Here is a 17,472-nt window from a genome sequence, read left to right as displayed (position 1 = left end):
TCTTATTTGTAAGATTTATAAATAAGTGCTTCACATTTTGTTTACCTCTTGCTCAAAAGTAGTTGAAAAGCTTTAAACAGGATATTCACAGAACGAAGTGTCAAAAAGATTTCGGTTTTAAAATTTTGATTAACTGTACTTATCTAAAGCAAATTTTGTGCACACGGATGTTACTGGAATTTATTCCTACAAAAGAAAATGAAAAATACAGGCATACCTTAGAGATACTGTGGGTTTTGGTTCCAGATCACACTAATGAAGTGTATATTGCAATAAAGTAACACACATTTTTGTTTTCCAGTGCTTATAAAACTTACACTAACACTAAAGTGTATCAGTCACTCAGTCGTGTCTGAGTTTTTGCGACCCCATGGACTGTAGCCCACCAGCTTCCTCTGTCCATAGGATTCTCCAGGCAAGAATACTGGAGTGGGTTGCCATTCCCTTCTCCACTGTTTACACTAAACTGTACTCTATTACGTCTACAATAGCATTTTGTCTAAATATGTAGCTACCTTAATTAAAAATTACTTCATTATTAAAATATGCTGACCATTGTCCAAGGGATTTGCCTCTATGTTGATGGCTGCCGGTTGATCAGAGTGGTGGTCACTGAAGACTTGGGTGGCTGTGGCAATTTTTTAAAAATAAGACAGCAACGAAGTTTGACTCATCGATTGACTCTTCCTTTTACAGTTTCTCTGTAGCAAACAGTGCTATTTGATAGCCTTTTACCCTGGGTAGAAAGTCTTTCAAAATTAAAGTTAATCTTATCAAACCCTGTTTCTGCTTTATCAGCTAACTTTATATAATATTCTGAATAGATTTGTCAATTCAATAATCATAATAGCATCTTTACCGGATGCAGCTTCCATCTCAGGAAACAGAAAATGCTAGTTTTCTTGTTATCTGCAGCTACTTCCTTCCCTGATGTCTTGGGTGCCTCAGAGGCATCCATGAGGATAGGATTTGGCTTCTTCCAAACTCCTGTCAATATTTGCAACTTTTCCCATAAATCATGAATGTTCTCCTTGGCATTGACAATGGTAAATCCTTTCCAGAAGATTTTCAATTTATTTTGCCCCGATTCAAGTGAAGAATCACCATCTCTAGCAGCTATAGTCAACATATTTCTTAAAGAATAAGACTTGAAATCACTTCAGATATGCAGATGACACCACCTTAATGGCAGAAAGTGAAGAAGAATTAAAGAACCTCTTGATGAAGGTGAAAGAGCAGAGTGAAAAAGCTGGCTTAAAACAGAATTCAGAAACTGAAGATCATGGCATCTGGTCCATCACTTCATGCCAAATAGATGAGGATACAATGGAAACAGTGACAGACTTAATTTTCTTGGGCTCCCAAATCACTGTGGACGGTAACTACAGCTATGAAATTAAAAGACACTTGCTCCTTAGATGAAAAGCTATGACAAACCTAGACAGTGTATTAAAAAGTAGAGACATTACTTTGCTGCCAAAGTTCCATATAGTCGAAGCTCTGATTTTTCCATTAGTCATGTACAGATGTGATAGCTGGACAATAAAAAAGGCCAAGTGCCAAAGAATTGATGCCTTTGAACTATGGTGCTGGAGAAGATGCTGTGTCCCTTGGACAGCAAGGAGATCAAACCAAGTCAATCCTAAAGGGAATCAACCCTGAATATTCATTGGAAGGACTGATGCTGAAGCTGAAGCTCCCATCCTTTGGCCACATGATGGGAAAAGCCGACTCATTGGAAAAGACTGATACTTGGAAAGATTGAAAGCAGGAGGAGAAGGGGATGACAGAGGATGAGATGGTTGAATGGCATCACTGACTCAGCAGACATGAGTCTGAGCAAGTTCTGGGAGAGAGTGAGGGACAGGGAAGCCTGGCGTGCTGTAGCCCATGGGGTCACAAAGAGTTGGACTTGACTGAGCGACTGAACAGCAACAAGATTTGGAAGTCAAAATTACTTCTTGATCCATTGGCTACAGAATGAATGTTGTGTTAGCAAGCATGACAACAACATTCATCTCACTGTACATCTCCATCAGAGCTCTTGCTTGACCAGGTACATGTCAATGAGCAGTAATATTTTGAAAGGAATCTTATTTTCCTTCTGAGCAGTAGGTCTCAGTAGTGGGTTTAAAATATTCAGTAACTGTATTATAAACAGACGTGCAGTCTTCTAGGCTTTGTTGTTCCATTTGCAGGGCACAGGCAGAGCAAATTTAGTAACATTCTTAAGGGCTCTAGGAATTTCAGAATGGTAAATGAGCAATGGCTTCAACTTAAAGTAACCAACTGCATTAGCCTCTTTGTCCTTTGAAGCTTTGAAGTCAGGCATTGACTTCTTCTCTCTATAGCTAAGGAAGTCATGGATAGCATTTTTTTTTTCCTTCAAAAAAGGCTTTTTTTGTCTACATTAAAAATATGTTGTCTGGTGTAACCGCCTGTGTTATTATCTCCGTCATATCTTCTGACTGCTGCGGCTTCTACGCTGGTACTGTTGCTTCATCCTGCACTTTCATGTTGTCGAGGCGGGAGTCTTTCCTTAAACCTCATGAACCAACCTCTGTGAGTTTCAGACTTTTCTTCTGCAGCACCTCACTTTTCTCAGCCTTAGTGGATTTGAAGAGAGTGATGGTCTTCTTCTGGACTAGGCTTTGGCTTAAGGGAATGTGGTGTCTGATGTGATCTTCTATCCCAACCATTCAAACTTTCTCCACGTTGGCAGCAGGGCTGTTTTTCTTTCTTTTCATTCATGTGTTTACTGAGCAGCACTTTTAGTTTTCTTCAAGAATTTTTGTGCTCCATTCACAACTTGGCTAACTGTTTAGGTAAGGGGACTAGCTTTCAACCTGTCTCAAATTTCAACATGCCTCCCTTACTAAGCTTTACCATTTTTAGCTTGTTGCTTAATGTGAGAGACATGTGACTCTTCCTTTTGCTTGAACACTTAGAGGCTGCTGTTAGGTTATCGACTGGCCTGATTTCTGTGTTTCAGAGAAGAGAGAAGCCGGATGAGGGGCCTCTACTCACTGTTAGTAGAGGCAGTGGATTAATCCTAACCCTTGTCTTCCAGAGGTCTTTAGTTTCCTCATTTTCTAATGAAAAGTTGTACTGGCCAATGACTGTCATAAGTATTTATAGAAGGCTTTCCTGGTGGTCCGGTGTTTTAGAATCTGCCTGCTAATTCAGGGGACACCAGTTCAATCCCTGGTCTGGGACGATCTTGCACACCGCAGGGCAATTAGCCCAAATACCCCAACTACTGAGCCCACATGCCTAGAGCCTGCGTTCCACAGCAAGAGGAGACACTGCAAGGGGAAGCCCAGATACCACAAGTAGAAAGCAACCCTCGCTCACTGCAACTAGAGGAAGCCCAGGCACAGCAACGGAGACCCAGCACAGCCAAAACAAATACATTTTAAAAAGTATATAAAATATTTACATATGTTTGAGGTATATACATGGCACCACAAAAAGTCAGGAAAGAAAGAGATTGGGGAAGTACTTGAACTTTGGTGAACTGGAGGGTGTTGGCCCCCAACCCAAAGAACAGGAAGTGAAGGAAATAAGCAAGATCTTGAGAGTTGAAAAAATAGGCCTCATGCTACCGAGGTCTTGTCCAGCCTGTGTGCTCTCTCCCCCTCCCTCCTCCCTTCTCTCTTTCACTCAATTTCCCTTCAAGCACAGAAAGAAACCTCCTAGTGTCAAGTGACAAGTAGTGTGTTGTAGGCAAAGTAAAATATGTACGGATGATGACAAATGGCAGAGTGGGCACTGATAAGGCAGAAAAACAGGCTTCAGATAAAGAATTTCAAAAATCAGATTTATTTGATAAAAAAAAACCTCCCTTGCCTTAACTAGAAAAATAGGATTACCAGACAATAGCAAAAAAGCAAGCTCATTTGTTATATTTATTGGCAAAATAAAATATAGCCGGTGTCTCCTTGAGAGCAATTTATTCCACTGAAGAGGAAGAAATAGGCAGCCGCTAGTGGCCTTTCGGGCGCCATCTTCCTCTTACCTCCCTTTCACCTTATTCTTCCAGACTAACTTATAAAGCTGGAGGAAAAGAGGCCAGTGGAAAACGTCTCAGTGAAAAACTGGGATGTGAATTCATTGTGAATGAATGCAGCATTTTACTGAAAACTAGACCCTTTTCCTCAGATCTCACAAGGGCCCTTGGGGGAATCCTTGCCTGCACAAAGCCCATTGGGGTACACCCCTGATGGCCTCACCAGATTCTCCTGAGGAAGTCAGACAGCGTCTTATAGCCTGAGCTTGTTCCAGCAGTGGGAGACTGAATCTTTTCCAAGGTGGGTGGGAGAGTGTTGTGAGTGGAAGTCAGAGGTCTTGAGTTTCCTTAGGCAGGCTCCTAACTTCTCTGACTTGTCACCTCATCTGAAAGCTGCAAGAATAATAAGATCTTCCACGTATGTGTCAAATGAAACAAGATAAATGGGAAAAAATTACGAGATGTGTTATGGACAAAATCGTGTCCTCCCCAATTTCATATTGTTGTTCATTTGCTAACTCTTTGCAACCCCAGGGACTGCAGCACACCAGGCTTCCCTGTCCTTCACTATCTCCCAGAGTTTGCTCAAACTCAATTTCACATATTAATGCCTTAACTGTATTTGTAGACAGGACCTTACAGAGGGGATTAAGTTAAAGAGAGGCTGTTAGTGTGTGTCAGTCACTCAGTCATGTCCAACTCCTTGTGACCCCATGGACTGTTAGTCACATACTAGTGTCCGACTCTTTGCAGTCCCCCAGGCTCTTCTGTCAATGGAATTCTCCAGGCAAGAATACTGGAGTGGGTTGCCATTCCCTTCTCCAGGGGATCTTCCTGACCCAGGGATCGAACCTGGGTCTCCTGCACTGCAGGCAGATTCTTTTTCACTTGAACCACCTTGTCTGTTAGAGTAGGTCCTAAACCAACCTGACTGACGTCCTTATAAAAAAAAGGAAATAAAGCAAAGAGACACCAGGGATGCAGGTGCAGAGGAAAGCCCATGTGAAGACAGAGCAAGGAAGCAAGGAGTTAGCGTCCGCAGGCCTAGGAGAGAGGCTGGAGGAGGAGCCAACCTGCCAGCATCTTGATCTTGGACTTGCAGCCTTGGGAATCATGAGCAAAATCCTGCTGTTTAAGCCCCCAGACTATGATATTTTGTCACGGCAGCCCTAACAACGGAATATAAGGTGCAAGTCATTAATCCCTTATATGTGGAAATGAGACAAATGAGCTTACTTACAACACAGAAGGAGACTCATAGACTTAACTATGGTTGCCATGGGGAAGGATGAGGATGGGGAAGGGACAGTTAAGGAGTTTGGGCTGGGCATGTACACACTGCTGTATTTAAGATGGATAACCAACAGTGACCTACTATATAGCACAGGGAACTCTGCTCCATGCTATGTGGCAGTTTGGGTGGGAGGGGAGTTGGGGGAAGAATGGATACATGGATATGCATGCCTGAGTCCCTTGGCTCTTCACCTGAAACTATCACAACATTGCTAAACAGCTATCAGTTCAGTTCAGTTCAGTCGCTCAGTCGTGTCCGACTCTTTGCGACCCTATGAATCGCAGCACACCAGGCCTCCCTGTCCATCACAAACTCCCGGACTTCACTCAGACTCAAGTCCATTGAGTCCGTGATGCCATCCAGCCATCTCATCCTCGGTCGTCCCCTTCTCCTCCTGCCCCCAATCCCTCCCAGCATCAGAGTCTTTTCCAATGAGTCAACTCTTTGCATGAGGTGGCCAAAGTACCGGAGTTTCAGCTTCAGCATCATTCCTTCCAAAGAAATCCCAGGGCTGATCTCCTTCAGAATGGACTGGTTGGATCTCCTTGCAGTCCAAGGGACTCTCAAGAGTCTTCTCCAACAGTCCAATACAAAATAAAAAGTTAAAACAAGGTGCAAGTCATTATACAGGTGCCAAGGATAACTAGGAAAATAGAAACATAGGATGTGTAGCACAGCTGCGTAGGGACCCCAGGGCATCATTCCACCCCCCCCCCCATCAGTGTCCTTTCTCCTGCAACACACACGTCCTCCCCAGGCAAGTCCCCTTCAGATGAGTGACACTTCCTTTGAAGAGAAATATCCTTTCCCACCTCCCATTTCCTATCCTTCCCACATCCTCCCACTAGCAGCATTATCTGGACCCTAATTACCAAAAACCAATTTTACATCCTTCAGCCATGAGACAGCAAATGTGAAGAAGATGAAAAGGAAATGAATATTTATAAATGAAAAGGGCAGGGGTTAACTCTCCAGTAGAGTATAATTAAATATCCTTCTCCTTAAAGCATTAAATATTTTGTGGGGATTTTATACTTTGTGCCAGTGTTACAAATATCAATATTTATGCTATGCATGCTAGCAAAGAATACAAAATATGATGGTTTCTTTTTCACAGCACAATACTAATTTTGAAAACAATGTCAAAATGAATTCATAATTATATGATATGGAAATGTCGTTGCTCTTTGAACTCTGCAAACCAGCAGAATGTGATTTATTTTTCATTTTTCTTGCTGCCTAAAAATGTTTAAAAATTTAATCTCTGTTGTTTTTCACAAGATAGATTACTTGGGCAGTGGATTTGGGGCAGGTAAATGAGACCCTCGCATCTCCAGTCTTTATTTCATTTCCACATGGATTGCCACTGACACCTGCCCCTTTCAATAACTACTGAAAATTAATGACTGGTCCACAAAATTGCAGATTTGAGTTTAAATTCAGAGCTGAGAGCAAAAACTCTTCAAAGAGTCCCTTCATCCTGAGAATTCCCACTGTGCCCAAAGGCAAGTGATTTCTTTTTATCCTCTTTCCATATCACCCTTCAGGTGATGCCTTCAGAAATTAATCTAATTTCTACTTCAGAGCCCATTGCCAAAATGCCAAATGTTACAGGTGTCCAGGGATTCTGGTTTGGCAATTAAAATAAGATGAGACAAAAACCTAGATTGGTGCAAAAAGCTAATGGTGACTGTAATTCTCTAGTTGGGTTTTGTTTTTATCTTTCAAGTCTCCATGTCATGAAGTTTGCATCTCAGTCTCGCTTTAACTCAAGGCACCTGTTAAGATTCTTGCTCTGCCTTTGGGTGCCAAGGTCCCGAAGGGCATGGACAATCCCACATAACCCTGGGGTTTCCATCACCGGTGCCCAGAGCCGCTTACTCAGTGCCTGACAAACTCAAATGTGGGAAGGGCAGTAAATCAGATGGGGAGATGGAGGTGGAATTATCAGAACATGGGGAGATGCTTGCCTCATGAGGATCCTGGGACTCTGGGCTCATCTTCAGGAGATAAAACTGACCTTACTCATGGTTTTTATTCCCCATCCTCTAGGGGGCACATCAAAGCTGATGCAAAGGAAGTATTTCACATACGGTAGCTGCCCACCAGCCATCACCCAAGAGACATTTTCTTCCAAGGGATCTAGTCATTGGCAGGGAAATGGTGCTTTGTTTTTGCAGAAACTCTTCACAATCTTATAGAAGTCAAAGAGTCTACAGATAATAACTGCTGGAGAAGGTGTGGAGAAAAAGGAACCTTCTTACACATTAGTAGGAATGTAAATTTGTGCAGCCGCTATGGAGAACAGTATGGAGATGCCTTTAAATTAAAAATAGAGCTACCGTATGACCCTGCAATCCCACTCCTGGGTGTATATCCAGAGAAAACCATAGCTTGAAAGATGCATGCACCCTGATGTTCACTGCAGGACTGTTTACAGTAGCCAGGTCATGGGCAAGGAGGATTTGGTATATTTGGACAATGAAATATTATTAAGCCATAAAATTAGAAGATTGGAAGTAGTGCCATTAGCAGAAATATGACCTAGAAGTCATCATACTGTAAGCTAGAGAAAGACAAATATCACACAATATCGCTTCTGTGTGGAATAAAAATACAAATGCAAATGAATTTATACTCAAAACAAAAATAGACCTACAGACATAGAAAATAAATGGTTGCCAAAGGGGAAATGCGGAGAGGGATAAATTAGGAATATTGGATTAACAAATACTCATTGCTATCTGTAAAATAGACAACCAATCAAGACCTACTGTATAGTACAGGGAACTATATTCAATATTTTGTAACAACCTACAAGGGAAAAGAATCTGAGAAAGAGTATATAAATGTACGTTTGAATCGCTTTGTTGTAAATCTAAAACTAATAATCAATTATACTTCAATAAAAATATTACAACATATTCATCTTAATGAAAAATTAATTTGTAATACTTTGTGTAATAATATTTTAATATAAGAGAGATGATTTTTTTGTAACTCAGGAAAAAAACAAAGTTGTAATAATTTCCACTGCAAAGCCATGGCCAATGGCTATATAAATTGTTTTCCCTGAATAAATTAGGTGAGACCAAAATAGATGGGGAGAAAAAAAAACAAAAAAACACAACAACTGCGGGATCACTAGAGACTGAAAATCATAAAAAACCTAGTGATGCCTGTGAAATTGAGTCCAGTTAAAAAAAAAAAAGAATGGTCTTCCCTGGTCGCTCAGATGGTGAAGAGTCTGCCTGCAATGCAGGAGACCAGGATTCAGTCCCTGGATGGGGAAGATCCCCTGGAGAAGAGAATGGCAACCCACTTCAGCATTTTTGCCTGAAGAATCCTACGGACAGAGGAGCCTGCTATAGTTCATGGGTTTGCAAACAGTCAGACAGGACTGAGTGACTAACACTTTCACTTCACTTTTCAAAGGAAGAATGGAAGTGTTTCTGTGGGTAATGAGTCCACTAAAGGGATACAAAGTAATTTCTCTTCAGACTTCTCACCAGAGCCCAATTCAGGAATTCATTGGCTGAATAAGTCAGACTAACGGCTCTGAGGTGAGGGGCTAGCTTACCAGTGGGACGAAAGCGAACACAAAAACTGATATAAGAGGAAAAGAGAAACAAGAATCCCATCTAAGAAAACTTGTTATGTCCTGAAACATGGAATTTTCCCTAGTGTTCTGAAGTTCGCATTTCCAGGAAAGGCAAAGAAAGGGGCACCTTCCAGGCTTATCAGGAGCAGTCTGAAGGTCGGCAGAAGGAAGGACTCTTTCCCAACGCCTTCCTGAAGCTTCCTGGACCCCTCTCTGCACATGTTAAGAGGCAGAAAGGAAGAAAACAAGCATTCGGAAAAATATTGTAAGGTACCAACCTGGGGCTGAGTACTTCAAATGAACCATCTCTCATCCCCAACAACCATTTGAAACAACCCCTGTTATCTTCTATTTACAATTCCAAAAACAGAGAAGACATGTGACCCAGCTGAGGAGTTGGAGCAACTGATGCTTACTGCCCAGAATTAGACCAGGCAAGAGACCTGGTCTCTTACGAGACTTGCTAGTCTCAGAAGTCTGAGTTCAGAGGGATCTTCAGAGCGGGGAAAGCCCATAAACTGAGTGTTGGCGGCTCTCTGCCTTGGGAGTCTGTGGAGATCTGCTCCCCAGGAGGATCAAGCCCTCTGCCCTCCGTCAGTGCCCACGTCCCCTCCTTTGCCCTGTGGCTACAAGTATGTGAGTATGCGGAACAGTCAGAAGCTATGGGAGAGGCCCCTTTCATTGGGTCTGCCTCGCTCATTGTAACAACCTGTAATGATAGACAGCACCAAGTACATGAACTCTTTCTACTTGTCCCCACCTGACTTTGGAGTGCCCATTCTTCCAGCCCAGCACCGCTTCCCAGCAGATGACAGACCAGGAAAGTGCTCTCATTCAGGAATCCCCCTCTCGCAGAGGTCAGACTGGCCTGGAGGACTCTTTTCACCAGAGATGACATTTCACATGTGGAGTGATGTAGTAAGGGCAAGGTGCGTGTTTTAGAGAATGTCAGTGCGTCTGTTGAACTGAACTGTCTTCATCTGCACCCAGATCACACCAAGTACATCTCAAACAACGCTCAAGCAAAAACTTCTGTTCTAGGCTGTGTGTGTGTGTATGTGTGCGTACGTGTTCGGTCACATCTCTTTGCAGCCCGGTGGACTGCAGCCGGACAGGCACCTCTGTCCATGGGATACTCGACACAAGGATCCTGGAATGCATTGCCATTTCCTTCTGCAGGGGATCTTCCCAACCCAGGAACTGAACCCACGTCTCTTGCATCTCCTGCACTGTCAGGCTAATTCTTTGCCACTGTACCACCTGGCCAGTTTTTCTAGATTTCCCGTGTGCTTCAGAGAGTCCAGCCTGTTTTTTGCTCCTGGATGCATTCTTCCCATTCTGTGCATTTCCTCTGATTAGCATTTCAAGTGTTTAAGGAGTAACTGTTAAACTCAACAGTGGATGGCTGAAAGTGACCCAAAGTGACACCACGGTCAGTGGGGGACTGGGCTGTCAGCTTCTTCTTGGAAAACCTTGTGTATTTATCCCATATTTTCTCTAACCATTCTCTGATACTTGAGGGTCAGATTGGGAAAATAATTTGTATTTAGTTTCTCAAACATCAGAAGTTTAATTCCCACCAAACAAACAAAATAAATGACAAGGAGTCCACCTTCATCACACATTTGTACATACAGAAAGCTTTCTGTACTGAGGATGAAGATGGAGTGAGGTGCATCCAGAACGGAGGAGATAGTGAGGAAAGAGCACATGCTTATGGAGCAGAGAAGCAAAGAAGCTACAAATTCAAGGTGAGTCCTCTCCTTCCCCAGAGGTCGTCTCTCCCTCTCGCCTTCCCCGCATAACTATCCAGTCTGCCCTCCTCAGAGGGAAGTCTCCTTCGTTTTCACCTTCCTGAGGAATCTCCCATTCATCCCTCTTTTATCAACCAGATTCGCTGCACAGTTAATCTCTCTTCATCTCTTCTTCACAACCGTACGGGTTCCAACACACCAAGATGTTCCGCAGAACAAAGGGAGGTTCCTTCTGTTCCATCTTTCCCTTGCTCTTGGAAGGTGCTTGCTGTGGTCATCCACGCGATGTGGTAAGCAGACTGAGCTTCAGGTGAGTTTCAGGTGAGTTTCAGGTGTCTTTCTGAGCCCCACCTGACACATTTCTGCAGAGATGGAGCCAGGCAAGTGTGCAATGACAGATGAAGGCAGTCAACGCCCCTTTCAGGAGCAGTGCTGGCCAGTCTGCCCAGCAGCTGAAAGACCAAGATGGAGCTTGGACTCACTCCCCAGTGGGGAGGAGTGGGCAGGATTCCTGGAGCACAGCCCTGTCCTGGGGCCGCTCTGCTAGATCCCTCATCTCAAAGGGATCCCGGTGATTCGGAGGAGAAAGGTGCTTTCAAGAGCAGTCTTTATGATCAGTGCTTGGTCAAGGAAGACTTGTATTGAACAAAATGGTTGTGGCATACTGGGTTCCAAATATATGGGAGTATTTTGGGCACAGTTCGTATTGAGGAAATATTTTCCTCCTAGCAGGCTGTAATTAACTATAAACCTTGCATTTCATGTTGTAAAAGACAAACTGGAAAGCAATTCAGCCTGCTGAATTTTAATTTTATATGAAAGCAAATTTCAAACACACTCAGTATATTGACTTTTGTACTGAAAGAAACTAAAGGAAGACTAGTGTTACAGCTCACCGTGAAAGCTGTTACCCCAAGCAGCTGGTCACTCAGAGCACTGGGACAGTGGTTACACTTAGATGTTGTGCTGCTAACTATTCTAAGGAGGTTTCATTTGTTTGAGACAGACTCTGATGTAGTGAGGCTCAACCCTTTGGCCTTGAACAACCTTTGTCTCTCATCTTTCTGCTCCCAGCGACTTGTATGTGACCTGGTCTGTAACAGACTTCAGTAAATGTTTGTGAGAGAAGTTAGCAAATCTATCACTTAACATAAGACTCCATGTGGTGAATTAATATATATTACATGCCAAGTAACCCACTCCAGTATTCTTGCCTGGAAAATCTCATGGACAGAGGAGCCTGTCGGGCTACATTAGCAAAGAATCAGACGTGACTGAACGACTTAGCGTGAGCATATGCCAAGTACCCGGGGGTGATCTTCAGTGGAAACAGATTGAGTTCTCTGCATCATGGTCTGAGAATGCCATAAACAAAAATTACAATGAAAACACCCAGCATTTCTTGATAACTTTCTGACCGTGCCTTCTACTAGTGATTTTTAAACCAAACAACTAGCGTGTATTCAGTAACATTTGTGTGGTTTGTGTGGAAATTTCTGCGCTTTAAAGACTTCTGCCTCACAAAGGAACTTGGAGAAATGGGGTATCAGTTACTCAAATCAACATTGTTTTGTAGTTAGAAGATGTTATGTAGGATTACAGGGGCTTTCCTGGTAGCTCAGCTGGTGAAGAGTCTGCCTGCAATGTGGGAGATCCCTGTTTGATTTCTGGGTTGGGAAGATCCTCTGGAGAAGGGATAGGCTACCCACTCCAGTATTCTTGGACCTCCTGCGTGGCTCAGATGGTAAAGAATCTGTCTGCAATGCAGAGACCTGGGTTCGATTCCTGGGTTGGGAAGATCCCCTGGAGAAGGGCATGGCCACCTAGTCTAGTATTCTTGCCTGGAGAATTTCCATGGATAGAGGAGCCTGGTGGGCTACCGTCCAGGGGGTCACAAAGGGTTGGACAGGACTAAGTGACTAAGCACAGCACACGTAGGGTTATACATTATTTGGATGGCAGGATACGACACAGAGATGCTCAAATAGATGAAAGGCAGAGCCCTGGTTACTTCTGGCTCTGAAGGAGGGAAGACAGCTCTGGGCCACATCTGGGAACAGGGGACCATCAAACCATACCTTGGTACAGCAATCTGGGTGGGCTTAGTGAGGCTTGAGAGCTCTCTGTGAGTTGCCTAACTGGAGTCAATCCTTGGGCTCTGGGGCACAGAGCTGGCCTTAGTTGATTGATAACTGTTCCAGGGCAGCTACAATGGCTTCCTAGTGGCCTGGAGTGTCAGAGTCCCACAGGGGAAGTAGTTGGGGCATTTGTTGTGTCGTTCAGACTGCTAAGTCATGTCCAACTCTTTGCAACTTCATGAACTATAGCACGCCAGACTCCTGTGTCCTTCACTGTCTCCCAGAGTTTGCGCAAATTCACGTCCATTGAGTCGGTGATGCCATCCAACCATCTCATCCTCTGCCATCCCCTTCTCCTCCTGCCTTCAGTCTTTTCCAGCATCAAGATCTTTTTCAATAAGTCGGCTCTTCACATCAGGTGGCCCAAGTATTGGAGCTTCAGCTTCAGCATCAGTCCTTCCAAAGAATATTTAGGGTTTATTTCCTTTAGGATTGACCGGTTTGATATTCTTGCAAGGGACTCTCAAGAGTCTTCTCCAACATCACAATTCAAAAGCATCAGTTGTACATCAGCTGGGGCACAGACTTTATCAATTGCTTAAGAAGAGAAACTAGTCTTTTGGCCAGGGTCTCAAAACTGAATCAAGACACTGTTTCAAAAATCCCTACAACACCCTATGTTGCAATAATGTAATAATATGTCTTCAGGTGAGTGTCAGATGGCATCAACGCCATTCTTCTTCCAACCAGAATTTTGATAAATCCCTTACACCACTAAGTCTTCATGACCTTTGTGTGTGTGTGTGTGTGTGTGTGTGTGTGTGATGTGGAAGTGCATGAATTACAAAATTTTAGTGACTGGGTTGAGAGAGAACATGATCACGGGTGCTCTTTAGAGACATTTTAAACACCATGACTGTCATACAAACCAAAGTCATGTTTAGAATTGGGGCCAGATGAATGAAATGTGCTGAGTTCTGCATATTCCAAAGGCATCTGTTGACAAATTGCTATCATGACCTAGTTGGGGTTTGAAGAAGTGAGTGTTTAAATGCTTCCTCCAAAGGCACTGACTGTGAGCGCCACTGTCACCAAATGCCACAGGGCACAAGCCAAAGTAACAGCCTGCGTGCTGGGGGCAGATGGTTCTTTGCAGGGGAGCCGTGGGGGTGGAATTATCACTCTGATTGGCACGTGCAACCTGACACCTGCCTTAACTCCCATGTCAGGACTTTGGGTTGACCAGCTGTCTGTAAGCTCATTAGGGTTTTGTGTAAAATTCGATTGGTTATTAAGAGGGTGGTGGCCACAGCAGATTTGATATTATTTAGTTAAGATTGAATACTATTCCTTTTTTTAAGTGTGCATTTAATTAGAGACATGAAAGTATTTTTTGCCATAGAAATCTTACAAGTTTTCTCCTACTAATCTTTAGAAAACTATGTATCACCTTCCAGATTTCATTATATTTTTTATCATGTGTCACTAAATAAATACAGGATTATTTAGGAAGGAATGATACTCTAAGTTATGTACACACATGTATATATATATATATGTAATATATATGGTGTGTACATACACACACATATAAATGCCTTCCTGCTTAGTCGCTCAGTTGTGTCCAACTTTTTCCAGGCAAGAATGCTGGAGTGGGCTACCGTTTCCTCCTCCAGGGGACCCTGCTGCGTCTTCTGGCATCTCCTGCACTGGTGGGCAGGCTCTTTTCCACTGAGCCGCCTGGGAGCCCGTGTGTGCATACGGCATGCACATCCCTTAGTCCTGCCATTGACAGACAGTGACTTTACTCCTCCAGATCAGATGCTGTTCTTTCCTAGTGGAAGGGGTTGAACTAGATGGAAGATTTTATTTAGGTTTTACAGCCTTGATTATGTTAAAAGGAGAAAAAAAAAGAGGAAAGGAGTTTAATACTTGATGGTTACAGAATATCTGTACTTATTGCATTTTAATTTGCTCAAAGGAAGAGACAGTAGTTGATCTCATGTCCTTGTTAATTTCTTCAGAGCTCATATTTTAATATATTAGCATAAAATGAGGTGGGAAAGCTGACTAATTTTCCTTTACTTGTAACATACCTTAAGGAAATATTTTTTTATTAAGCTACAAGCCCCCAAGGCAGATGATAATAACAAATAATGAGAGTGGATGAGAGAATGACAGATTCGCCTGTGGCCTACCAGTCCTAGCCCCCAGTGGGGAAAAAAAAAACAGGAAAGAATTCATGCAATAATTTTAAAACAGTCCCTAAAGGTGGCAGGATCTCTTAAGACTTACACTATTTATCTTCAAAAATCTCTTTCCAATTAAACATACTGATACTTGGAATTAAATAAAATCCTTGGAGGGTAGGTGGTACTTTCGCTTTGCACAATTTAAAATGCAGACATCTCAGATATACCAGTGGTGACTGAAGATTTCCTAAGATCAAATACTCATTTATTTGAAAGAAAGAGATGTAATTCCACAAAGCTCTTGTACAAGACCCTAGAGTAATTACAATCAATCTATTATCAAAGAGAAAAGAGACAAAATATGTTGATGAGGATGTGGAGAAAAGGGAATCCTTATAAACTGTTGCTGGGAAAGTAACTCAATACAGCTGCTATGGAAAACAGTATGGAGGTTCCTCAAACAATTAAAAATAGAACTACCATATGATTCAGCTATTCCGCTTCTGGGCAAAAATCCCAAAGACTTGAAATCAGTATCTTGAAGAAATATCTACCCTCCCATGTTCATTGTAGCATTGTTCACAGTTGCCAGTGTATGGAAACAACTTAGGCGCCCTTTGGTGGATGAAGGCATAAAGAAAATACACACAATGGAAAATTATTCAGTTGGAAAAAAGGAGGAAATCCTGCCATTTGTGATGACGTGGATGAACCTGGATGGCATTAAGTGAAATAAACCAGACAGAGAAACACCAATATTATATAGTGTCATTTGTATATGGAAACTTTTCTTTAAAAAAGCTGATAAGCTGATTATAGAAACATAATAGAATAATAGAATGGTAAATATCAAGGGCTGGGAGGAGGGGAAAATGAACTGATGTAAGTCATAGCTTATACATTTTCAGTTATAAATCCTGAGGATGTAATGTACAGCATGGTGCCTTGATGACTATAATTAAAAACACAATATTAATATTTTATATGTATTTTAAACTAGATCTTAAACATTCTCACTAAAAAAAAAAAAAAGGCAAAAAGAAGAGGAAGGAGGAGGAGGTGGAGAAGAATTGATATTAAGAAATACAGACTGAATTCCATGGGCAGAGGAGCCCAGCAGGCTACAGCCCATGGAATCACAGAGTCAGACACCACTGAGCCACTAATACTTGTACTTGCACAGACTGAAATCAGTATCTCAAAGAGCATTGTTCACATCGAGCACTTTCACAATAGTCAAGAGGCCAAAAAACCCATATGTCCATATAGACAGATGAATGGATAAAGAAAATGTTGTATATATGTACAATGAAATGTTAGCCTTAAAAAAGAAAACTCTTGCCACCTGCTATAACATGGGTTATGCATGAAGACATTATTTTAATTAAAGTAGCCCAGTTACAAAAAGGGTAATACTTTCTGATTCCACTTATACGAAGAATGTGAGGTGGTCACAGAAGCCAAAGGTAGAATGGTGGTTGTTGACGAATGGAGAGGGTAGCATGGTAACATATATATTACCATATCTACAAAATAGATGGCCAGGGAATCTGCTATATGACTCAGGGAGCTCAGACTGGGGCTCTGTGAAAATCTGGTGGTGTGGGATGAGTTGGGATGTGGGAGGGAGACTCAGGAGAGAGGGGGCATATGTATACCGATGGCTGATTCATGTTAAAGTATGGCAGAAACCAACATAGTATTGTAAAGCAATTATCCTTCAATTAAAAATAAATACATTTAAAAATAGTGATTGTAAAGGAACAGAGTGAGAGGGTAATGGGGAATAGTTCGACGGGTACAGAGTTTCAGTTTTGAAGGATGTAGTAACTCTGGACATCTGTTCCAAGATGGAATGAATATAATATTTAAATATAATTAATCTGTGTACTTAAAAAAAAAAAAAAAGGAAATACAGGCTTGATTGAGACCACACCGACAGCAGTAAAGCACGTAGAAGACTTCTCCCCTTGGGGACTCATAGGAGATTTCAAAGTGTCAGAAACAGTGAGTTAAGAATTCACCCTTAACCTGCTAGCCTATATGTTTCTTTCATGAATACAAAAGCTGAAAATTCTAGTTTGCGTAACAGTCTCCTGCTAGCTTTTTTCATTATAAGTCTACATCTTTATTAACTACTCTTTAGCCCTCAGAAGAGATTTACAATGCAAACATTATTTTGAAGCAAACCATTTTGGCAGGCAGGCAAGATGTTGCCACTCAGAGACTCTATCTGTTGAGTCTAGCTCTGCCAAAACATCCAAATAGCATACATGTATATCCAGAAAAGCAGCCACATTCATTTACCTTTTGTATCCCCAGAAGTAACCCAGAGCTGGGTATAGAGCTGGGTGGGTGATCCGCAACCTCTGGATGGTAGTGGTCCTTGAAGATAAAGAACTCTGCTTTATCCTTTTATTGTCTCACCTTTGCATTTTGGAATATACCAAACACCTATGTGACTCACAGGAAACGTAATAGCTAACTGCTGGATTTGTACTCTTTTCTTAAATCATGATTTCTGTCCATCAAAATGCAAAAAAA

Source organism: Ovis canadensis, chromosome 16 (assembly GCF_042477335.2).
Source record: "Ovis canadensis isolate MfBH-ARS-UI-01 breed Bighorn chromosome 16, ARS-UI_OviCan_v2, whole genome shotgun sequence".
NCBI classification, from domain to species: domain Eukaryota; kingdom Metazoa; phylum Chordata; class Mammalia; order Artiodactyla; family Bovidae; genus Ovis; species Ovis canadensis.
This window is presented reverse-complemented; position numbering follows the sequence as displayed.